This window comes from Chelonia mydas, chromosome 7, assembly GCF_015237465.2.
Source record: "Chelonia mydas isolate rCheMyd1 chromosome 7, rCheMyd1.pri.v2, whole genome shotgun sequence".
Taxonomy (NCBI): domain Eukaryota; kingdom Metazoa; phylum Chordata; order Testudines; family Cheloniidae; genus Chelonia; species Chelonia mydas.
Genome location: NC_057853.1, coordinates 76,732,432 through 76,757,213, shown reverse-complemented (window position 1 = coordinate 76,757,213; position 24,782 = coordinate 76,732,432). Strand labels below are relative to the sequence as shown.

Sequence of the window (24,782 nt, the reverse complement as noted above, 5' to 3'; positions counted from 1 at the left end):
CGCCCAATAGGCTCTGCCCAGTACCCAATCCTGTCCCTGCCGGAGGGGCAACGCGTGGCTAGGGCCGGGGGCTGTAGGCTGGGAACTGCCTGGCCCTGCTAAGCTGCCCGCGTTCGCAGACATAGGCACTGCCAGGTATGGAGGCTTTCAGGGTGGAAGAGAAAACTCCATCTCCCAGGGGACTGGGCCGGTGCGTTTCCTGCTGCAGAAAGAGGGCTATGGAGCTCATGGTCCTCAGGGGCCTAAAAGGCACCAGGCACTGAAGCGCTGAAAGAACTAGCAATGCAAGCGCTTAGCCAGGAGTGCGGCCGCCTCTGTTCCCTGCTGTTGCAATCGGGACACGGCAGAGCTGGGGGTGCAGAGCAGGACACGTGCTGCACAGCACAGCAAAGGTTCCACTGTAAAGAAAAGCTGTAAAGTTGGCTGAGTGCGCGGTACGCCCTTTCTCTTGATGTGTTGCAGCCTGAAACATATGCAGACATAAATAACTTCAAAAACTCAGGAGGAGAGACGTGGTTCAGTTTTTTTCAATAGCCCCGGGAGCTCTACAATCCTAAAGTTGCAATGCCTGGACCTGTTCTTTCAGTCAGGTGATGGCAAAGTCAGGGATTATTGGACATGCATAAATACTTACAATACTGTATATACATATACATGCTCTTACTAAAGCTGTGTTTTTCTGTGAGCAGCTCTCTGTTCTCCCAGTTAGGAATTCTGCATTTTTTTCAAATGCTTAATATTTGAGACACCCAAAGGCCTGATTTTTATTGTTCAGGCCCTAAATATCTCGAGATAAGCACCCAAAATTAGTGATTTTTATTTAAAACTTTTGGCAGTAAACTGTTTTTCTCATTTTTCCGATCTATAAAATGGGGAAACAGTATTTATCTATCTATTTCACAGTGGCGTTATGAGGCTTAAATTCTCAATCTTGCAATTTCTTGTGTGCAACTGTACCTGTGCAGAGTCCTATTGACTTCAAGTCAGAGATCTTCTTGTGCAGTTACTTATAAGATCAGGGCCTACTTCATTAAAGAGACAACAACAACTTAAAAATCATATATGTCTGAACTTTTTTTTACCTGATGTTGTTATAGGTAACACCTAAATTGACTACAAATGAAAGATACAACAGAACAAATATTCTCTCTTTTCAGTTTATGTACTCTGTGCAATGCACAACACTTTATGTACAGTCACTTGCACTGTTTCCTCTGCATAGTCTGTCACCAGTCCTGCATTGTGATCAGTTTTTCTAATAGCAGACTCCCTTTGTGGATCACAATGTAGGATCAAGAGTCCAAACAAATATGCAGATGAAAACTTGATAAATTTTAAAACAATTTATTCAGGTGAATAAGTTTTTGCAGGACTGGTCCCTTAGTTACTTCCCCCTTTTGTTTATGTCGTTCTTTCTCAAAACAATGGGGGAGAGTATTCTTTTTAAACATAAGAAAATGTAATTGTAAATCTAGAAAAAATTGGCAAAGGGCTTAGGAGAAGATGCAGTTCCTGAAACTACTTTTTAATTCATTTTTGAAATTTAATGACTTAAAGTTGATATGTCATTTAATGTTTGCAAATTGCTGTGATTCTGCAAACCACTAAGTAGATATTATTATTAGTCCCTATTCCTTTGTTATAACGAAACTATTTTATTCTATAAGCTTTATTGCTAAGAACTTCAGGTTTGTTGCTTTTTAAAAAATCTAACACAGTTTGTCTTCTTTTAGAGAATCTGATTGTCTGCTTAGTACAGCTGGCTGGCAACTGCAAGCATTTTTTCTTTCTTTTCTCTTCATGGGTGTCGCTACCCTCTTTTTTATGTCTGATTGGTTAAATTGTTTGCCTGTCATTAACAGAAGCTAATCATCAAGAGCATCGGTTCCTAATGATGACCTTTGAAGATTCTGAATATTGTCGAATGGGGATGAGTGGCAATCCTTTTACCCAGTCATGGCATGGTGGTACAGAAGTGGGACTGTCTCACAAACTGTTGTAAAACAGGTACTGCATTCACCTTGCTGGCACATGACATATAATTATTTTCTATGAAATATTAATTACTGCCTGTATATTCTCAGATAGGATAAGAGACAACTCCTGTGTTGACAGTGCTTTTCTTGCTCAGCCCCTGACAAAGTTATTGTAATTGTATTGCACAACTTGGTAACAGGCATAAAGTATATGTGTTTTCAGTGAACACATTTACACTAATATTTGTTTTATTACCTTCTTAGCATTACACGTGCACAGGAGAATATATCTTCTGCCTAGAGAATATTGTAAAGTTCTTTGAATGCTTTTGAACTTAAAAAAAAAGATTATTTTTATGTTTAGAATATAATAAAGAAGACAAGCTGATTTTGATTTGCTCCAAAGATTGGCTGAATGGTAAAAATTTTATGAAAGTTAATGTTAAAAAAAATTATATAATACATAGGTTGGGGAAAGAGTGTCTGTACATCTGGGTATGGTGCTTAGATTATCCACAAATACAAAGTTTGTTTTTAAGAGTCATTATTACATTGAATAAGAACCCAGCGGATACAGCTTGTCAAATTCAACTATTTAATTTAAAAATGAACAGCATGTTTTGTGAGGGAATGATACACTTACACAATGAGATATGATTTTAGCAATAAGTTATATGATATCTGTCCTGCCTGGGGTATTGCATTGTGTATGGTGTAATGTTAGGTACAAGTCTGAAGGCCAAGTATTGCAGGCTTGCAATGGCCCAAAGAAAGGTAAGATACTGTTGTGTGCACACACATCATTGTGTTAAAAAATCCCATCAAAACCACAATTTTATTTTTCCTTAAGTAATTCAGTTTATTATACAGCTAAAAATACTTGCCCAAAGTTAATGAGATATTAAATCCTTTACTTTCTTAGTTAATGTTCTGACAGCTTCCTTTTTCGTAACTAGCAGTGTTTGCCCTCCCCTCTCCTTTCTCGTCTGTCCTTCACGTCTAGGGTGTGAGAGATTTTAAAGTGTATTTTTTTATTCACAGCAACTCACCTAAAGTTTAGAAATACTCTGATTCCAAGGTGTTTCTTAACCAGATAATGTGAGTGAGTTTTGAACATATTCCTCTTCTCTCCAATGTCAAGTAAGTGCTGTTTGAGGCACTGGATGGAGATCAGGTGGGCATATTCCACATCTTTCCATTTAGAAGAGAAGGAGCTGCTGACAGGATATTCTGCAGAAGGCTGCTCGACTTTGGAGTTTGCTTATGTCTTACAGGTCATGTTGCAAAGCCCTTTTTTCTGAATTAGGCTCTGGGGCGGGCTGAGGAATCTGAGTTTGGTGGGCTTTGGGATTTCAACTGAAGTTGAGTGCTTTGTGGGAATCGAGATGGGATGTTTTACTTGTGAATTTACTGATAGGTTGTTTTGTTGTTGGGGAGGAGGAAAAGTGGTCACTAGTTTGTTGGTGCTTGAATTGCTGTTATGGATTGTGAGTTTAAATATCCGCCGGAGTGCCTACAGCCCATGAACAGTCATCTTTCTTTCTTTGTGTTTAGGAGATGCGTGATGGCAGGCATTAGAGGCACTGGATCCTTTCTGTCTGTATTCATAGTATGTGGTTTAGCAAGCAGACAATCCGTTCATCAGAAAGTTGGTTGGCATATGGAGCTCTGCTAGAAGCCAAAAGGGTCGGTACGTGCCATACTGAAGCCCCCCTCCTACTCAGCTCTATTCTGCAGGACCAAACAAGCATGGAGGTGTAAAAGCAATTATTATTAGCAGTTACTCCAACCAAGAACACAGTATTAATGACAGATCCTTTCAGTCATAGACATGCTAACTCAGGACAAACATTTGTTTGGACATTTACGCTCTCAGCGATCACATTTTATGCTCATAGATAATTGCTTGAATGCTTACTCTTCTACCCACCGGTTCCTATTGTGTGTGGCCAGGTGAAACAGTTTCACTGGAGTAGAGATGTCAAGTTAGTAGGGTCATTTTAGAAGTCTGCATAATGTGTCTGGTATAAGGAAGGAATTGGTTAGCACAGACGACCAGGATCCAGGACCTCTGGGTTCTAATCTCAGCTCTGCTACTGATTTAACTTTTCTGTACCTCACTTTATCAGTCTGTAAACCTGTGTATAATACTTGCCTACTGTGATGCTTCCCAGGGGTACCTAAGGCTATGAGGCACCTTGCTACCCCTGCCCTTAGCACAAGGAAGCCTTGTCCTGTGTCTGCCATGGGTCAGCTCCACAACTCCACTGTCCACAGGCAACACAAGCACTTCCCTCTAGGTCTCGCAGGCCCTGCTATCACTCCACAGGTTAGTGATGGGCACATTCCAACCCTCAAGCCCTCTGAACGTCTGGAGTGTCCAGCCCCTGGTCCACTGGATGCTCACAGTATTCACAGATTCACTTCTTCCAATGAAACAATACACCTCAGCTTACCACTTGCACCTCAGATCACTGCTCTGCTTTACACACAGCACTTAGATCTATTTATGGTGAAATCAAGCCTCAGTTTATTTAACAGAGCATAGAGAATCAAGTGTAGCAAGTAGAAGTATGCATTCTGGAGCCTATACTTAATTAATCAGATACTCTCATGGCTTGTAGAATGTTGCTCACCCAAAATTCTTGCAGCGCTTTTCAGTCAGGCTGGCTGTGATTCTCCTTTCCTGAGACAAACTCGCTGTCGGTTTGCCTTCTAAGTGAAGAATTCATTGTGTCTTACTGCACTCCAAGAAACAGCAGACATGTCCTTTGTCTTTATTCATATACAGGACACCCCCTTGTTGTTTGTTTGTTCCTGTAGATTTCTTCTTGTAGATTTCACATTCACTCAGTCCACACCTGGCTGCATATACAAATAGGCATGTAGTGTGAGGCACACAGTACACAAATGGCCAGACAGGGAGATGGGTGTCAGTTACCTTCTGCCTGAAAGGAACATTTCAGAGGTATGTCACCTCCTGGTGACCTGCCTTAACTCCAAGACCTTAAGACCATAATTTTCAATATAGATACATTACTTCTTAAATATTATCTATGCATACATTTCATAATGATTATGATGACCAACGGGATCTTGGCTCTTGGTAGAGACGTGGCATGCCCCCTTTTGGTGAATTATTGTGCAAATATCCAACCCATGGAATCCTTGTAAAACCCTATGCACCTTCTGTGTCCTCTGCCAAATTAATTTGGCATCAAGTGGTCATTGGGTCACACCTACTTTACAGAGAGGTTGTGAACCTTAAGTGATGTTTGTAAATTTCTGTGAGCTCTTTGGATGAAAGACACTACAGAAGTGTATATTATTATTATGATTTAATATTAGTTTATTATTGTTACCATTTTATAATGCCTCATCTTTGCAGCAGCAGTTGTATTGGATTCCCAGGCCATATTGATGATAAATTTTACTTTCTACAATTGACCACCTCTTGATGCTTAATATTTTTATTTATATATTTATTTCAGTTTCTAACAAAGCCATGCAGTGCCTTTCCAATAGTTTATTGGAATGTGCATGTACATCAAATAAAATATATCACATACACATTTTCAGAACATTAATATAAAAGTCCAACCCATAACAAAATCAAGCCATTCAGCTAAACCAATGGAATAAACAAATCCCACTTTCTGCTTCAAAGCTGATTTCTTCACCTGTCCTCACCCACCTTGAATGTGGGGGGAAAAGAGAGACTTTGAAGCCTACTTTTATGGAATGCCCAGGGCATATAAGGCTGCTTTGCATTGTCAATGTGATGGCCAGGATCTGTAAAACCAGTGTGGGTCACGTCAGACTCAGGCACCAGTCTTGGTTTCCTGCTCTGTTCTTCCTCCATGAGACATAGATCATGCTTAAATGTGCATTGCATGCTTTTATGGCTGTCATCGTCCTTTTTCTGCATTTTCCCATCCTCTTTCTGCCATTCTTCCTCTATTTCTTCAAAGCCTGTCCCAAAGACTGCCAGTTTTTCTCTCTCAAATTCTCTTTTCCAAACTGCCACCTTCTTCTAGAACTTCCCCTGTGTTCCTAAAGCATCACTCACTGTTTGCTACTGTTTTCTAGGACCACCTTCCCAGTTCCTGTTAACTTGTTCTGACACTGATTAACTGCTAAGGGTGTAATCAGCTCATAGAAGTTATAGATATGGGTAATGGTCAGGTAGATTAACGACCATGAATAATATCAGTTGTTAGCTATGGTTAATGAAATGTCAACAATGTTGGACCATCTCACAAGACATTAAATCATTGGATAAATAATTTAAATTAGACAATTTTTCACATTGTTGAGGATTGCAGATTTATACACAGCAAAGTGATATCTGTTTAGAAAGCTGAGCTTTTTTAGCAATATTACTGTCAATGAATTTGTAAGGCAACACAACTTTTTAAAAATAGCAACCACCAGTCGAATGGATTACTATGAACACTAGCCAACTATGCTTCAGATTAGGAGATCAAGACTAAAAAGCGAGAGAGCCAACAACATTTCCATAATATTTGCTGTCTCTCCAGTAGCAGCTTACAGAGAAGAAGAACAGCTCTTTGTAGCTGGAAAGCTTGTCTCGCTCACCAACAGAAGTTGGTCCAATAAAAGATATTACCTCACCCAATCTGTGTATCAGAATAAAAGAAAGTCAGTTATCTGGCTGCTGAATCTTGCCCATATGCTCAGGGTTTAGCTGATCGCCATATTTGGGGTCGGGAAGGAGTTTTCCTCCAGAGCACATTGGCAGAGGCCCTGGAGGTTTTTCGCCTTCCTCTGTAGCATGGGGCACAGGTCACTTGCTGGAGGATTCTCTGCTCCTTGAAGTCTTTAAATCATGATTTGAGGACTTCAGTAGCTCAGACATAGGTGAGAGGTTTTTCGCAGGAGTGGGTGGGTGAGATTCTGTGGCCTGCGTTGTGCAGGAGGTCAGACTAGATGATCATAATGGTCCCTTCTGACCTTAATATCTATGAATCTATGAATCAGTTATTTTTAGGAAAATGTACATCGCACTGGAAACATAGAGAAAATTAACCAGGGGACATATTTATCCCTGATCTAACTGCACTGAAATCAAAAGTGAAAAGTGAATCTAACTGCACTGAAATCAATCAAAATGAATTTGGTTCATAAATCAGACTTCAGACAGATTTTACATATATATCAAGATTCCCACACGCCTCTTCCACTGCCTCACTGATATACATCCTGCATATCATTAGCCACATCATTCACACTTTGTTATGCTCATCATTTGTTGTGACCTCTGAATTAAAGGCACAACTAACTTCTATATAAAACACATCAATAGTGAGAGCTATGTTGACAGCTTGTTACTGAACAGCCTACAGCAGGAGTTGTGATTTAGAGGAGGAAGGTGTGTGCAGCTGGATGGTCCTTAGTGCATGAGTTAAGAGAGAGAATGGGTCCCATTGTGATCTCAGATAAGCTTGGATCCATTGATTTCACTGGAGAAAGTCAGATCAAAATCAGGCGTAGTATCTCTGATTACATCAGAGAACAGTGTTCGACTCCTGTGATATACAATAAGGCAATTGAAGTCCTGCCCCACCTTCTGCACTGTGACTGTCCAGGGAAGTGCATGCTCCTTTGAAAGTATTTAGCCATTGCTGCACCTGCCTCATAGATCCTGCAGGTGTTCTGCTTGCAGGAAGAAGGTCTCCAGCCATAACAGCGGGTGTGGTGTCTGTCCACCAGTGCTGCAGCGGTGCTGACACAATTTGATGCTTAAGCTTTACGAGGTAATGCCTTATCTGAATGAGACAATGAATAGAGAAAACATATGAGAGACGGGGGGGAAATACCCCTCTTTCTTTAGGGAAAGAACTTTTAGTTGAAGTGCTGTCACTTTCAAAGGGTTGCACAGTGTCCTTTTTTATTTAAAGATGGGCAGATTACATAGGTGATCATAAATATGAGGTGTTTAGATATAAAACTTGGGGCCTGGAGAATATTGTTGCATTGTTCAACAAGATATTTCAGAGGACTTCTAGAAATAGCAGTCGCTTTGCCCCCATCACTGCTGTAAAGATGAACTCAACTCTGTAGTTCAACAGTCTTTCACAGCACTGCCATTATATGCCCAAGAACTACTTCCTGGGAAAAGACTGTCTAATCTTTACTCACGTGAGTATCCCTGTAACTTAGTGGACCTTTATTTCAACAGGACTTCTCACATGAGTAAGGGCTGCTTTCATGAGTAAAGGTTGCAGGGTCAGTCCCCGTGGGCTATATTTTCAAAAGAGCTCAGATCGCATTTAGGCACCAAAATAAACCATGTTTTCAAGAGTGCTCAGCGCATTGGGTCCTTATTTCTTTTGAAAATCTGTCTGCAAGTGTCAGTGGGAGCTGCTGAGAGCTGAGCATCCTTGAAAATCTGGCCCTTACTTCGGTGCCTGTATGGGAGCTGATTTCTTTTGAAAATCAGGCCCAACATGGTTAGCTTGTTACAGCACAGTAAAAATCTAAAATGAAGTTAAAGAAATGCTTCTATTTTGTGTGAAATGGATGTCTGCACATCCAGAAACTTGATATTTAGTGGATTTTAATCTCACACAGTTAATATCAATATATCACCCTGATGAGGAATCAATGTTCTGTTGAAATCAGAGCAGAACAGAACTAATGCAGAGGTTTTCTCTGGCAAACACTAAAAGTCCTGTGACCTGGGAAAGCCATAATAACAAGTGCTAGGAAAATATGGAAAGAAATTTGCTATGAAATGTACACAGCCCTGAAGATAAAGCCGAGAGCAGATATGTATCTAGTCAGAGGTTTGGATGCTTAGTTAAGGATTTATTAGTTCTTCCAAGATCTGTGAACATTGAGTAAGTTTCATTTTGAATCTTGCAGCCTAAGCCTGTGGCATGCATCCATGGAGTTAATAAAGTGTTCCTTTAGTTGACATTCATTTTACTGGGTGTTCAGATACAGTCAAGGAGTTCGGAAACTATCAAAATTAGAGAAACCTGCATGAATCTTTGAGGCCATAAAAAGCTATATTCTCCTCTTTCCTTACTACTGCATAATCATCTAAATAAAAAAATATCAACAGGAATGTGTCCAGATACTGGTTTTTGAAGAATGTAATCAGAAACAAATGGGAATTCATCTAATTAAGTTGGATCGTCTTGCAATGTACTGCACACCATAATAATGAGACACACTTTTTTAGTCTTTTAATTGCCAGTAGTAAAGACACAATTAATAATAAAAAAAAAAGTACTATGTCGGCTTTTGATTTTTCCCTTGTGTCTCTTTATCGCTGGCTGCGTTTAAACCAGATGATATTGAGTTTACATAGATGCATTCAAAAGTAATGTAATATAGAGGAGTCATTTACATATATAGATTTTATGTACAAAAGCTCTTAACGCAAATCCTGGTGATATATATACAGTAATGACACCTTTTTAGCATCGGGGTTTATCCAGGCTGTGGAGGTAGGATGGGTCAGTGAGGCTGACTGAGTACAATGTGTTCCGCAGTGGTGCTAACCGCTGCTTCTAAAAGGAAGAAGCAGCATGAGATCTGTGAACAGCAGCCCTACAAATGGGCTGAGAGGCTGGCCACATCTGCAGGTTTCTAAGCCAGGCCTCCTTAGATCTGACAATTTCATTCAGCAGCTTTATTTGGTGGGTCCCTCACCTACTTCCCAATCTTGCACCCATTAAAATCAATGGGCAAACTCCAGTTGGCTTTGATGGTGCAGAATCAGATGCTAATAAGAAAGCATTGCTCCGTGAGTGAGCTGGGGGAAAAGCAGCTTTCTGCCCTCTCCCCCACATCTCACCTTCAAATGACTGGACAAGATTTTGCTCTCAGTGTCCAAGGAAAGGAGCCATTGTACACTCACTAGGATTTGCTTCATAATTCTCATCAACTGCCAAGATTTACAGTCTGACTTTTATATTTGTCTCACAGTCCATGTATGTTACTCCCATTAACGCTCATGTCAGGAAGAGAGCGTATACAGTACTTTGCTTGCTTTCAGAGACCTACAATATAGAAATACATTTGTGTTACTGTAGGTCATGATTCTACTCCCGTTGACGTCAACGGGAGTTTTGCAATGGATTTCAGTGGCTTAGGATCAGGCCTGTAGGTTTTTACATTTATTCTTGGTTCATGAAAAGTTTAAGTGCAGGGCTACCATTGCTTCTGCTGTATCACCTAGTAGTTGTAGGATTTAAATAAAGGTATTATCCTATTCCTTTATTCAAGTGAGAATTCCCTGCTTTAAAAATAGTGATCAGATTCTCCTTACTCACACCAGAGTCACACTGGTGAAACTCCACGGACTTCATTTGAGGTACTTGTGATTGACACTAGAAGCGAATCAGGCCCTGGGCCTCATTTATCCCATGTCCCAGAGTATCATGACCGCATTTATACTGTAGTTGGTACATACATCTTTCACTTAGAGCTTTGAAAATATGCCTCTTAGGAACCAGAATCTCCTGTTTAGGGAAAATAACGGCACAAATTCTAGTAGAAAGATGTATGATTTCTCTTCAGGAAGCACTGCATTGCAAGGTGGCAAGTTTTTCTCTGAAAATCAGTTATTACTTGGTGTAAGAATGGTACTCTACAGCATTCAAGGGTCTGGATTCTCTACTGCCTTGCGCTGTATAGTCATTTGTCTAGTTTACGTTATACAGTGTAAAATGCTGCTAAATCAGAACGGTCAAATTTTACCCTCCTTTTGTGCAGGTGTAAATACAACTACATAAGGTGCAAGGCAATACAGAATGTGACACTGGAAGTTCTGCAACTGATCCCACTGCAGGGGATTGCTGTGAGCGTTGTGGGCCGTTAGTCTGCCAGCACACTGGGTGCATCATGAGTGTGGAGGCCAGCACTGTAGGTACTTCAAGTACTCAGCTCTACCTGCCGTAGCTCTCGCTGGGTTCCCTTAAACAGTTGCACCATTTTTTTTTCTGTAAGGGGGTTGCTCTCTTAGGGCTGCCAGAAATAAAAGGCGCACATACCCTATGCGCAGTTACAATCAATGACCAAAACAATCGTTCCTAACCCAGCCCCTGTGGGCAGCTCAATCCTGGGGTCTCAAGGCAAGAGTTTTGTCTCTTGGAACCTGTCTCATGCTGGTCTCCTGCCTGCAGGCCACTGCCCTGATTCTCCTGCTGTGCTTTCTTAGCCCTTTAGCTCTCATGCTGCTGCGGCAACCTGCAGTCTGCTGTTCTTGCTCTCACCTAGCTGTCAGCTCTCTCGGGACACCTTTTCTTTTCCTGGACACTGAGGATTAGAGGAACCCTCTACTGGCTGGATGTTGATATGGAGGGTAACACAGTGCCCAGTAATGAATGCTACACTCACTAGGTCATTACATTTATAATAAATGAGTGACACACAGGAGTGCTGGTTAGAGACTCATCTTTATTTTCTGTCATCAATCACTTGACTTGGGCCAATATCACAGAGGTTAATATTCCTGTCATATGACTGGGGTCTGTGTCCACTGAAGTAATATATACAGAGGTGACATTGGGAGTTGCCATGGAAACTCTTTGCTTGCATTCATATATGCCTTTGAGTTCTAGAATTGGGAGCTGGTTGGTGGCAGGTTAAATTGGCCAGTTGCTAGAGCTAAAGGTGGATTTTGCTTTTAGCTCAGAGAGTGAGCTCTGAAGAAAGAGTATTAGAGATCTGTGAATCCCCCAGATCCTGAGCGCCACTGAGGTAAATATCTTGGAGAAAACGTGGCTTGAAGTTTTGAGGACAGAGTAATTGCTGGAGAGACCAGGTTATTTATTACACAAGCCTCTATCTATTAGCATTGGGAGGACTGAAGAAAGGGATTCTCTTCTTTGTTTTTAATACTAGGACATATTTAGTACATTTTGTTTGTCTGCTATTGGATTCTTTTCATTTTGTTGTGTGTAAATACTAGTTTGAACACATTTCTCTTTTGTTCTGTCTTCCCTAGTCGGAGTGCTGCTTGTTAGAAAAATGAACTAATGGGGATAAGTAACCTGTTTTGGTCTGCCGCTGAAACAGGATCCATTTTAAATTAAGGCCTTGGAGGGGTACCGTGGAACTCTGTTTGCAAGAGTTATAACAAAAGTGAGTGGAGCTGGCAGCATATAAATCAGCAAGCAAACCCTTCAATCCACACTTGTTACTCACAGAACCAGTAACTGCCAACACTATTTATTTTGGTGAAAAAATTACTGGACCAGATTTTGCTCTCATTGCTCTGGTGTAGATCCAAAGTATCTTTGTTGACTTCAGTGGGATTGCTTTATATTTAAATGGGAAATGAGATCAGAATCCAATCCATTGATAATAGTTCCTTCTTGGCCTGCGTGTATTGGGACTGAAATCAGCTTTTATATATATGTATGATTTATAAAAGGTGAATTTAATGTTTGATTGGTGTTAATACAGGTCGTTTGGTACATATTCTCTAGTCTGGCCAGGGTCCAGTTGTGAGTTAGAGCAGCCTCAGATTGTTACCTACTTTGTAATGTGGATTTTTTATTTTTTCATATAAAAATGTTTGATTAATTATTTTGCTTTTGTATCCATTATCTAATATCAGTCTGAATTTGTGTGAATTCTAGTGATATTTAACTGCAACGGGGATGAGTTGTAACCAGAAAGGGAAAAGGGAGTTGACTAAAAGAAAAAATTTCTCATTTATGTCACAAACATATTTTAATGTAACTAAAATTATAGAATTCTTTAGTATTTATGGGCAGAAGCTGAAAATTTCATTAGATTTCACTAGCTATATTAAACTCTATTCCTTCATAATAGAGTTTCTGTTCCATAATTCCTTCATAACTCTATTCCTTTATGACCATCTTTTCCCATAACATATTTTGACCATCACCGCAGAAGAAAAATGGATGATCCGTTTGGAGGACATTAGAAATGTATTCATCCCTGGCTTAAATAATTTGGGGACAGGGAAGTTACACAAGAGTGAATTTGGCACTTGAGGTCAAATTTTCAAAATGTTTTCAACCTCTAAAACTTCTTTCCACAGTTTGACAAGGATATTTTCTACTTTTGCAAACAGAATTTTTACATGCAAAACTAGTAGTTAGACAAAATAATGTTAGTGCAGACAGATCCAGATTTTTGCCTGTACAGATATGCAAGTCCAAACTGACAGGCTATGTTTGAAAATGTGCAGAGCATGTTCTGTCCTTGAGCCAGAAGCACCAATCCTAGTGGCCCCATTGGAAAGTGCACATATAAAACAGTAGTCTGTGGCTTTTAGGGTTCTGCTTCTGTGTGAGCTGAGGTTTCAGGTTATGTGGAATAACTGAACAATGCACTTTTCTGTGTAATTGACATTATAGTATCCTCCATAGAATATAATTTGTACAAACTGGAACAGTCATCTATTACTGTATGTAACAGGAAAGCATCAGGTGTTCAACAAGAGGGAAGGATTTGGGAAGAAAATATAGGGCAATAATATCTGAACAAAAACTTTTACAATTTTCTTTTAAAAACAGGTGTTATGGTTGCTACTACCCAGGCCTAACTAGCATTATCAGCATTAGATAATAGAAATAACTTGAGCAAAAGTACTGGACAGTTGTTTCATCAGGATGAAATATTCTCTGTGAATTTTGCCTACTTGCAAGACCTATGTTTATCAACTTGAGACATAACTATCTTTTTTCTAAACCAGGCTATGGATCTGATTTTCCTCTCATGTATATTTGTGTATGTGAACGGGTTCCCCCTTCAGCTTCTGGAAACCTGGATAAGCCATCTGAGTGAGTTAACCAGTATACACAGTCCACTGTAGAACCTTCATCAAGTGTCATTGTGGTTTATGCTCTAGGTACGTCACCACATAGGAGCAGTTATGTGGCCTTTTATACTGTTTGCTGTCTTCTCAGGGCTATCCAGCTGGTGAGCTAATTACCTCCATTAGCTCATCAGGCTCCCTGGAGGTACAAGTGATCCCTTCACCTCTTCCAAACCCAAACTACCTGAGTCCCTCCTACTCTAACAACACCCAGTGCCCTGAGTGTTCTAAGTGACCAGGCTGCTGGCTTCCAAAGGGCTCAATTTATAGATACGAACAGCACCCTCTCAAAGTGTACATCAGGAATAACTCTGTTGAAGTCAACCGAGTTACATTGGTATTAAATGGATGTGAGTGTGTGACAATTCAGGTTTCATAGTAGCAGCCGTGTTAGTCTGTATCCACTAAAAGAAAAGGAGAACTTGTGGCACCTTAGAGACTAAGAAAGTCCTCCTTTTCTTTTTGTGACAATTCAGGCTCTTAGCTTTTTATTGAGAGAACATATATATTGTAGCCAGAGTAAGGTTCAGTTTCACTTTACACTTGTGACTGAGTTCCTTTTTGATCACATACAATATATAGAGGTAGTGATGACCAGGATGAGGGGGAAGGATGATCTTGTGGTTAAGATACTGCACTGGAATTCAGGAGATCTGGCTTCAGTTCCTGGTTCTGCTACAGAGACTTCCTGTGTGACTTTTGCAAGTCACTTAATCAGCCTGTGTCTCAGTTCCCCAACTGAGTGTTTGAGGAGCATAGTTTCCTACCCTTTGGTGGTCTTGTCTTTTTAGATTATAAGCTTTTTGGGTCACGGGCTCTGTCTCTTACCATGTGTTTGTACAGCACCTAGCACAAACAGGTCACTGGGTGCTACTGTAATACAAATAATAATTACTGACTTTTCTTTGGGTCTGTAGTCAGGTATTGAACTGAAAGGATAGCTTAGTGGCTAAACTTGCTTCAGTAGGTGAAATTGATAACATAGACAGTTCTCATGAGAAGTTCTAATTCCCTGTATCTGATGACACACACTGAGATATCAGAAACATCTAAAAGACCAGTTCTAGATCCATTGTTCGTCAATCTGATCTGTGTATTTCTAAAGCACAGATCATCAAGAAATCTAGATGCCAAATATAAAATTAATAGTTTCACTAAATGGGCCAGATCTTAGCTCAGCTCAGGAGCAATGGGTGAAGAGGTAGATTAAACCTACCTTTACACCACCTGCTCTTGTGCTTCATGAGTTTTGGGATAGTGGCCACTGGATTTGTGTAGCAGCAGATCCATCAGCCCCTGCTTCCATTCCTCTCCTGGCCCACCCCTGCCTTGGCTCTGTCTATCCCCCAGGCCGTGGTGCTCAGAGTTATGCAGGGTGTCCTTGCAGAAGTTGGTGGAGCACGGGCGGAGCAGAGGTTCTTGTGAGGTTTCCCCAAATCCTGCCCCTCGCCCACCTCTGGTGACAGACCAGGCACCGGTAGCCATGGGGGAGGGCAGGGTTATTTTTCCTTGTGTGTTTTAACACTAACAATGCTGACATAAGATATTGTGTCGGCATTAGAGCTAGTAGGGAAAGTGTGTGAACTAGGCATGAGTTGTGCAAATAGATGAACCTATAGGATTATATGTCATTACCTTAGCATCTCTGCACATGGGATCAGAGAGATAAATAGGCACCCAAGGAAAAGCTACAAAGAAAGAATAAGAAGTTTTACTGAAAGAAAATCGCAGTCACTCTGGGCAATGTCTGCCTGTCATCATTGATACAGTAGCTATTCAGCAGTACATATATTGCTGTCTGCTTTGCAGAGGGAAGATCATTAATTACAAGGCATGGCAAACTGCAGTATACTTAGGGCTCACAGGTGATGACAGGCTGACATCACCCAGAATGACTGCAAAAGCAGTGTGGTACCCAGCCCTACATACGGCTTTAAAAACTGATAAGAACTGTTACCCAAAATGTCAGCCTCAAAGAGAGCAGTTGATGTGTACATGGAAACCTAATAATTTTCTCTCTCTTTGTCTGTCTCTCATACTTATTTAGCTTTTGGGTAATTTAATTTCCGGTATTAAATTAAATGCCATTTTCAAATCTCAAGTGCTGTGGGGATTTCCCATGTCAGCGGGATGCAAAACAATCCTGTGCACTTCTGCCGTGGGGAAGCCCTGGAGCGCACATAGTGTGAATACAGTAACAGCTGTGAGTCTAGTTGAGACTGCCAGAGAACCTGGTGATCAACAATTTCTGGGAAGATTGGGGGCTTGTTTTGGGCTGAGGGGACACTATTGTGGATCCGGGAGATGAGAGGGCTGACCTAGGAAAATGGTGTGTGTTAGTGGGGCAACACTGAGCAATGGATGTCGCTGAGCAATGGGTCCAGCTGATCTTAGGATGGTGGGATAATCTACTGATTGTAGCTGGGAGAGTAGGCTGCAGAGCCAGGGCGAGAAGGGGTCACCCAGGGCATGGCCCAACCACTTTTTGACCTGCCACAGCCCAGTCAGGGCAACCAATCCAGTGGCACCAGGGCCAGGAAAGGAGCAGGATATTATGTGGGAAGGGCCCTGTCTGCATGCGGTGGTGAGAGCGAATGGGCTGGAGCAGGCCAGCCCTAAGGGACAGGAACTGCTGTGGGATAAGTGCAGTGCGGGCTCACTCTCCAACCCCTCCTCCTCCAGGGTCTCCCATCTGGGCAGGACCTGGCCTCTGGTGAGTCACCCCACAGTCCACCCACTTTAAATTGTGTCCCACAGCCCCTGAGTTGGAGGGAAAGAGAAAAGCGATTGTGGATCATATTGGGCTAGACAGATGGGGGTGAGGGAGGGAGAATCTGATTGGGTGGAGACAGTTGTAGTAAGTATCCAGACTTTGGGGTTTACCCCTAAATCAGAGCTGAAATGTTTGAGATTTCTCCACCACTGCTTATTAATACTTGAGAATATCTTTATACTCTCCGAGCTGGAGTGTCCGTGAATGCTGCAGATCCAATGTACTACCCATAGCACTGGAAATTTGCCCCTTTAGCTTGTAATGACCCCCTGTAGATCTAATACTTTCGTTTGGACATGGAAGTCGCATACAAAATTATACTGTTCAGTGAAACAGTGGTTTTCCTCTGCTGTTTTTATGGAAATGCAAACTGATGATATCCCTTCATAACTGGGGTGGAGGGAGAAAGAGGGGGATGAATCACCTCTTTGCTGTTCATGAGTCGCCTCTTTGGTACTAACTACTGTAGAGGTCTTAGTACAAATTCTAAAACCCAAAATCATAATTTCAGAAACTTGTTAATGTTGCTAAGAGATAACGATGCGATCATCTGTCATACAATTTACTAAATCCAAGCACCGAGTAAGCAGGCAAGTGAATAGTTAAGGACATCTTATACTATCCACATAATAAACATGAACATAAATACTCAGAGCTCAATTCTCCTCCAGCTGCCTTGTGCATTCCAATAGTGCGCAGCAGCCAGAAAGTTGGATTAACTGGCTCCCGGAGGATTTCCATGGTGTAAAGGGAAGTCTTCAGGTGGCGTGGAGCCGGTGTAATGACTCGTTGAAATCCAGTACAAGGGGCATTTTTGGGGTAAGAGGGTATTGTGTGGCCAGGCACCTTTATGCCCTGATGATGACCAGAGCTGGACTGATCTCTTGTGGGCAGCAGGGTGTAACTTAGAGAAAACCCAAGGTTGCTTTCCACCATCACCAGCCTTTAGCCAGTCTCAGGGTCAAGGAGATACAAAGGAGGCTTAGAATGGCCTTTGCCCATCTGCTTCCTCAGCTGTGGATCCAGGCCACTACTGTTATCAACCATAAAGAAACACATATTTCATCAAACACAACAGCCCTTAATTCTGATATGTGGAGTGTGTTTTAAGCTATAATTTGTGTATCTTGATTTTAGTAACTAATATTTTCTTTTTAAGGCTTACAGTAAAATGTGAAATATTATTAGTTAATAGATTTATCATTGGAAAGTAGATATTTTAGAATTAAGTTTCTTATAATGACTGTTTCCTGAGAGTGATGTACCGTGTGTAACATTGTCAATATAAGATTTCAGAGATTATTGCTCCCAGAATTATTGGATAGTTTGTCACAAATAGCAGTGTCTGCTCATGGAAGACAGAGGACTGTAATAATATGATATTGCTAGTCAGACTGGGAAGTGTTGGTCGTGTTATGAACCTTATGTGCATATGCATAACTCTTTAATACAGTGATGAATGCAGTAGGAATACCTACACAGATACATTATGGTCTCGTATAGCGAGACCATAGTTCAGATTGCATCCAGTTTTTTTTAACTGGGTCTGTAACTCAGTGTTGCACCTTTATTTTAGAACCCATTTTTGTACACACGCCATGGGGAATTTGAACCGAATTTCAGTCACTAATTAATACGTGTATGGAATGATCTCCACTGTGTATTTTGTGGTGTTGGTTTTTTAGAACATTTGGGAAAACTGGAACACTGAAGAAGCCTGATTTTTCTACACAGTGCACATTTGCTGCCCCTGCTGTTGTCTGAGCAGTATTATTGTGACATCAGAGATAATCAGCCACTCCGCACTCACTCCCATCACTTCATTTGCCCACTTGGGGAGAGTCACTATTGGCCTGGTTGCCCTGGCAATGGCAGCCTTTGATAATTGATTTACCTCTGACTTCCGAGAACATGATTACAGGAGGGATTATAAGGAAAGCAGGCTGAGTTTGGCTAAGCGCCTGCTGTGCTCCTCTGGGTTTGTACTGGGTAAGTAACACCGTACAAAGGGTCATTGTGTGTTACTTCCCTCAAAAGGATTATATGAAAAATAAGATACAAAATTCCAGCTCCTTTTCATGGATATAGCTTATCTGCTTCTTACAAATTGGGGGCTCCAGCTTTCTAAATACCTTTTTTTAAAGGTAGGTATCATAGTTGTGAGTCCCTACTCCACTTTCTCTTATACAGTTAAAACAAAATGTCATTTAGAAGTTGCAGGAAAACTGACGTTACATTTTTAAACAACATGTTTTGTTTGAATATAGTTTCATTGCTTTCAATAGATTAGTCAAAATGCTACTCAGTGGTGAAATATGAAACTTCACAAAGATAACAATGGCAACAAATTACACACTGAAGACAACAAATGTATAAGTGCTTTATTATATAAAAAGATTTTCTTTCTTTTAAAAACTAAGTAAATCCACAAACAAAAAGCTACATTTAACACTAGTTAAGGTTTCTCTCATCTATAAATTAAACAATGAAAAATTAGGAAATACAAAGTTAAGGATTTAAAAGGATTAAAAGGTTGCATAGTCAAACACTCTCAAATTAGGAAATGACTGAATGAATATTGCCCATGCCAGTGCCCCTGGTGCGTATGCATTATGATAACAGCGTTAATTATATGATCCCATATTATTTATTTTACATAGGACCCCTCTTGCTCTTCCTGATATTCCCTTTTTAACCATAAGTATTACATTCAGTCCTTAACTGCTAATAATTCACTTGGTCCAGGGTCAGCCTCCTGGTATAAACTCTGCAAGTCTCCAAACTGATCTTTTTTCTCACTTAGTTTAACCTGACACACTACAGCTCAGATTCTGTACATGCACTCAAGCTTCAAATCAGGTTGGTGTTAAGGGAACAAACGCCTGTGAGAGTTTACTGTTTGGAACTGTCGGCCTTTATTTTGTAATTACTCTAGGACTATTTGGTACCCCACATCCCAATTGCAAATGAATGACTGTGGAAATGTGTTGAGTTGATTGTTTCTTTTTCACTTGCAAACACTCTGAGAATTTTAATAGCAATGTTGCATTATGTTTGTGTCGTACTCAAAAGCATAACTGAAATTGACTAAATAACCCCCAGAACAGGCTTCTATTAAGCTTGCTGTGTTTTTTTCCCCTTGCCTTTTCTATAATTTAATCTATCTCTAATGTGAAGGTAGTTATGGTTTCTAAATATCTACACTATTTTTCAGGTGTCCATTAAAGCTGCAAGAACCAGCGTGTGACCCCCACGCCCCAAAAAACACTCACTCTCGCTCTCTGTCTGCCACAACTCCTACCATCCTGGGGGAGAAACCTGCAGGTTAATATTGTTCTTTTTTTTCTGCTGTCAGTGCTTTAATCTCCATCTAATCATCTCTTTCTGTTATTACCAACAATAGTTTATAGCATAGTAGTTTATCACAGCATTTACAAACACAAAAAAGCCCCATACTCTGAAAAATGTACAGTCTAGGTAAGACAAGAATAACAAACACAAGACAAAATAGCCAGTAATGGCTAAGGAGTTGGGGGTCTGGTGGTTACTAATTATGAGCAAAAGGCAGGGAGAGGTTGCCTGAAGAGATAGGAGGAGAAAGAGGATGCTTGGCAAATAAGACCAGGACCTGATTCAATTTTACATCCAAATAGCTTCATTGACAGAGATGTTATCCCAGATTTTCAGTGATGTGAGATCTGAATAAGGTCCAGGAATAGTGTTCTGGGCATAGAGGGCAGCGTCATATATATGGCACATAGCTGAGGATGGGAAACAGAGACAAAAGGAGCAGCTGGTAAAAAGGAAGAGCAGAGGGAGCTGGAGTGTGAGTAGGGGGAAATGAAAGCAAAGATGTAGGTAAGAGCAGGATTATGTATGGTCTTGTAGATGACTGATCCAAAGCCTATTGAAGTCAATGGAACTTTTCCCACTGACACAGTGGGCTCTGTATCAGGCTGTAAGAGCTTGAATTTGATACTATAAAGCAGGGGTGGCTAACATGAGCCTGAGAAGGAGCCAGAATTTAGCAATGTACATTACCAAAGAGCCACAGTAATATGTCAGCAGCCCCCCATCAGCTCTCCCACACCGCTCCCAGCGCCTCCCGCCCACTGGCAGCCCCGCCGATCAGTGTCTCCCCCTCCCTCCCCACACCTCCCAATCAGCTGTTTTGTGGTGTGCAGGAAGTTCTCCGAGGGAGGGAAGTGGGAGGAGCGACGGCACGGCAGGCTCAGAGGAGGGGGCAGGAAGGGGTGGAGTGGGGGCAGGGCCTGTGGCAGAGCCAGAGGTTGAGCAATGAGCACCCCCCGGTACATTGGAAAGTTGGCGCCTGTAGCTCCAGCCCCGGAGTCGGTGCCTATACAAGGAGCCGCATATTAACGTCTGAAGAGCCGCATGTGGCTCCGGAGCCACAGGTTGGCCACCCCTGCTATAAAGAGTAGGAGCTACAATATGTCTGTGCTACAATTGGGACCATATATGAAATAGTTGCCTTCTTTTGTCTCAGGGTCCTGAAGTTCCACCAAATCCATGGGTCATCAGTGTTCTGAGGGAGCTACTGATCACATGAGAGCAGCTGTCGGCAATGTTAGTGTTAGCCAGAGCTCCCGACACTGGACAACTGCAGGTCCTGCACAGTTTTAATGGGGGGCAATCAAGGGAGCAAGATTTTCCCTGAGGTCAGCTGGTGCACTCAATAAATATTCAGTCCTTCTGCTAGAGTTTATCCCCGTCCTAACCTTTCACTGGAGGCAGCATAAGGTTAATTTTGATGGCTCCCAGCGGACCTGCCCAGACTTTGCTATGGGTGGGACGAGGTCACAGCTTTTTCCCCAGCCAAGCACTCGGAATGTGTATCGAGAGCTCTGCTTGACAACGTTTAAGCAGTCCTGAAGGCAGACAAACCGATTACTCAGCTGCTTGCAGCTCTGCCGGATAAATTTGAGGAGAGTCTTGCACATATGGGGAAAAAGAGACACATTGGAAATTCACTAATCAAATTGCACCTGCTAAGAAAACTCCAGCGTGATGCTTTAAAAAAATTAATTTACAAAACAAAACCTAGGACTGGCAGCAGCAGTAACAATAACTTCTTTCAGAGTAACAGCCGTATTAGTCTGTATTCGCAAAAAGAAAAGGAGTACTTGTGGCACCTTAGAGACTAACCAATTTATTTGAGCATAAGCTTTCGTGAGCTACAGCTCACTTCTCCTAGCCATGGCGGCCTCCCAAAATCAGACAGAAATTAGACATGACCTTACAATCACTCTAACAGCTACTGGTTAAAAAGAGATTCACAGCTCCAGAAATTAATTAGAATTAGCTGCTGAGGAATAAAAAGTGTGTAGGAAGAAGCCACTTTCCAATATAATTGTTTGGGAGCATTTTGAGGATCAGTCTTTCAGCCGTGAAAGATTAAAAAACACATAGTTCATTAGCTGATAAAAACATTAAAACTAAAATACTCAAGTGATGTTCCAAAATAGGGACTCACTATGTCCTGGATTCAGGAAAGCATTGCTAGTCAGGAAAACAGCTGAGCATGTACTTTAGAGATTCCTGATTAGTGTTAGATTTAAGCACGTGATTAACTACTTTCCTGAAGTAGGGCCTAAGACAGATCTCTCTGCTAAATACAGCTACCTCATATGTGACAGGAGGATGGCTGGGCTGGACCACCTCCTCAGAGGGATTTGGACTTAACAGTTACTAGTCTCATAATGTGCTAGGTGTTTTGTCTGAGTGAGCACAACTTCAGGAATGGGCTCTATGTTTGGCTCACCAGTTCTGAGGGACTGATTTACCTCATCATTCTTAATGTTTGTTTACAATATAGTAGCACCTGGAGGCCCCAGCTGAGATCAGGACCCCATTGTGTAGGCACTGCACAAACACAGAGTAAGAGTTCTTTCTCCGAAGAGCTTCCAATTTAAACAGAAAAGATAGAGGGACAATAGGTGGAAGAAAGGAACTATCATCCACAGTTTAGAGATGAGGCATAGAGAGGCTGAGAAGGGAATCTGAAGCAGTGCTGGGAATTTAACCCAGCTCTTAGAATCCCAGTTCAGTGACTCATCAATGAGACCATCCTTCCTGTTCACTCAGAACTACTAAGCACCCATAATAAAGTCACCATGAGCTTCAGGTGCTCATTTTACTTGTAGCCCCAACTGGTTTTTGGGTTGTGTGCATTTTTGCTTTAGGAAGCATGGTAGCTGTGATTTGTTAGCTATGTCACTACTCTTGTAAAGATCTAATTATTTTTCCCCCAGATCTTTCAGAAATTCAAGATTATTATTATTTTATTTTAATTTCTTGAGGTTTCAGAAGTCAGCCATGGACACAGGAAGAAAGGAAAGAACTTCAGCGGGAGTTTACCTGAGTGAAGAGTCAAGCCTGGACTCTCTGCATGCTGTTTCTGTACTAGTTTAATGAAGTATGGGAATTGATAGAACGTGTTAGAAACTTCAGACGTCTTACTTCTTCCTGCCGCCCCATCCAGGTCTCTTCCCACCTTTTCCAAGTCATTATCCAAGAATCATCAGAGAAAGCCCAAGCATCCCTTTTGCTCCCACTTTTGCTTCAGTGTGTGGGGGAACAGCACCACTGCACAAGATTCATGCATTCCCCTTGGATGAGTCTGATTTATCCATTGAATCTGTGATCAGTCAGAAATCCACAGCTCCTGATATGGTGTGGAACTGATGATCATTTTTCTATTCTTCACACTACTGGAAAATTTGATTTGGGCAACCTTGCATTACAGAGACGCATGCTCTCCATGGGGCGGAGTGGAATACTAGGCAGTCATGACAGTACCAGCCATCGTCTCCAGAGACCTTTAATCCCTGACAAATCTTTTCTTCTTGAAAGAACCTGTGGGTGGTCTCCCTTTTTTCTAATTTCAGTAAATTTGGTACATCACTTTCTAGTTATGCAGCTGATGCTCATGTTTGTATGAATAGCTATTAAAAAAGGGAAAGATCAGATGTTTGTTGTTTCATTTCCAACATAAATCAAACTTTGTATTCACATTTCAAATCTAGTTTAGCCCCAGGAATAGCTTTAGTATTGCTAAGTGTCTGGAGACTATTGACTACAGAGACATGTTTTTAAGCAGGCTATAATAGTTTCTACAGCTGTTAACAGTTCATAGAAGAATGGCAGCATTATTCATCAGTGTTTAAAATGTGCATGACTTGCATTGCACAGAAGTCAGATTTGGAGAATGTCAGAATTTTTTTCTGAAACTCTGCCAGGAAAGTCTTCAATAACTAGAGAAATTCTTTTCACTGGTGAAATCAACATGCAGCACATTGTGTTGTTATAATTGTTTAGAGCTCACCATGAAAGTTGTCTTTGTATGTGTGGATGTACGGCTAGTACTGTTTTGTTTTTATTTATTCTGCATTCTTTATTTTAATGTTCTTTCCTTTTTTCCAGACCAGAAAGATTGTTATTGAGCTCTTCACAGAGCTGAAATAATGCTGTGTGTTAAAAAATGTTAACAATTTTAAGAAGTTATAAAAATTTATAAGTTGGCTGAGTACTTTGGAAATTTCTGCATATTTTAATACAAATAGGTAATGCAAATGTTTGTTCTTTGCATTTAGAGGTGGGTCTCGGTTTTCTAAAAGGTTTCATATTTAAATCTGATTCTTTGGATTACATGAAACCAAACCCAGTATTTTTCCATGTTGCATAACTGAAAAACATGTAATCACAAAAGATACAGTGCTTACATAGTTAATAGTGAATGCAATACAGTCACAAAGTTTAACATTAAAATGTAGCCTGTGAATAGGATCAGTGTTCGAACAATTTCATTAACAAATTTAGCACCAAAATCAATACCCATTGAAGTCAATGGGAGTCTTTCCATTGACTTCACTGGATATTGGACTGGGCTCACAGAGAATAAGGCAAGCTGTATTGCAACTGGACGCTTATTATAAAATTTTCTCTTTTATTTCAGTGTTAAATGCCAAAGTCTGTTGTCAGATACACTGAAGTCAGTGGAGTTACTCCAGTTTTATTTTGGTATAACTGTGTCCCCAAAGTTTAGTAGTAATTTAAATGACAAAATAAAGCAAAAATCTTTAAAAGAACAGAAGGAAGAGAATGGAGAGAGGAGAAAGGCAGTAATAAAGGGAAGAAGTGTTTAAGTAAATTGAATGTGAGAATGCAGGCAGGGATCTGAATGATT

General features: G+C 41.0%; 1 long non-coding RNA gene across 6 annotated transcripts; it reads left to right on the top strand.

Moving 5' to 3' along the window:
• LOC114022686 lies at positions 1-24,125 on the top strand. Of its 6 annotated transcripts, none has more exons than XR_006292135.1 (7): positions 1-135; positions 1,863-2,007; positions 3,018-3,250; positions 3,531-7,753; positions 18,262-18,565; positions 19,791-19,900; positions 22,904-24,125. It is a non-coding gene; the product is annotated as an uncharacterized LOC114022686 (long non-coding RNA). The 6 variants fall into 6 exon arrangements; XR_006292133.1 differs by having other exon boundaries at positions 22,897-24,125; XR_006292134.1 differs by lacking the exon at positions 18,262-18,565 and having other exon boundaries at positions 22,897-24,125.
• The last annotated feature ends 657 nt before the right edge of the window (positions 24,126-24,782 follow it).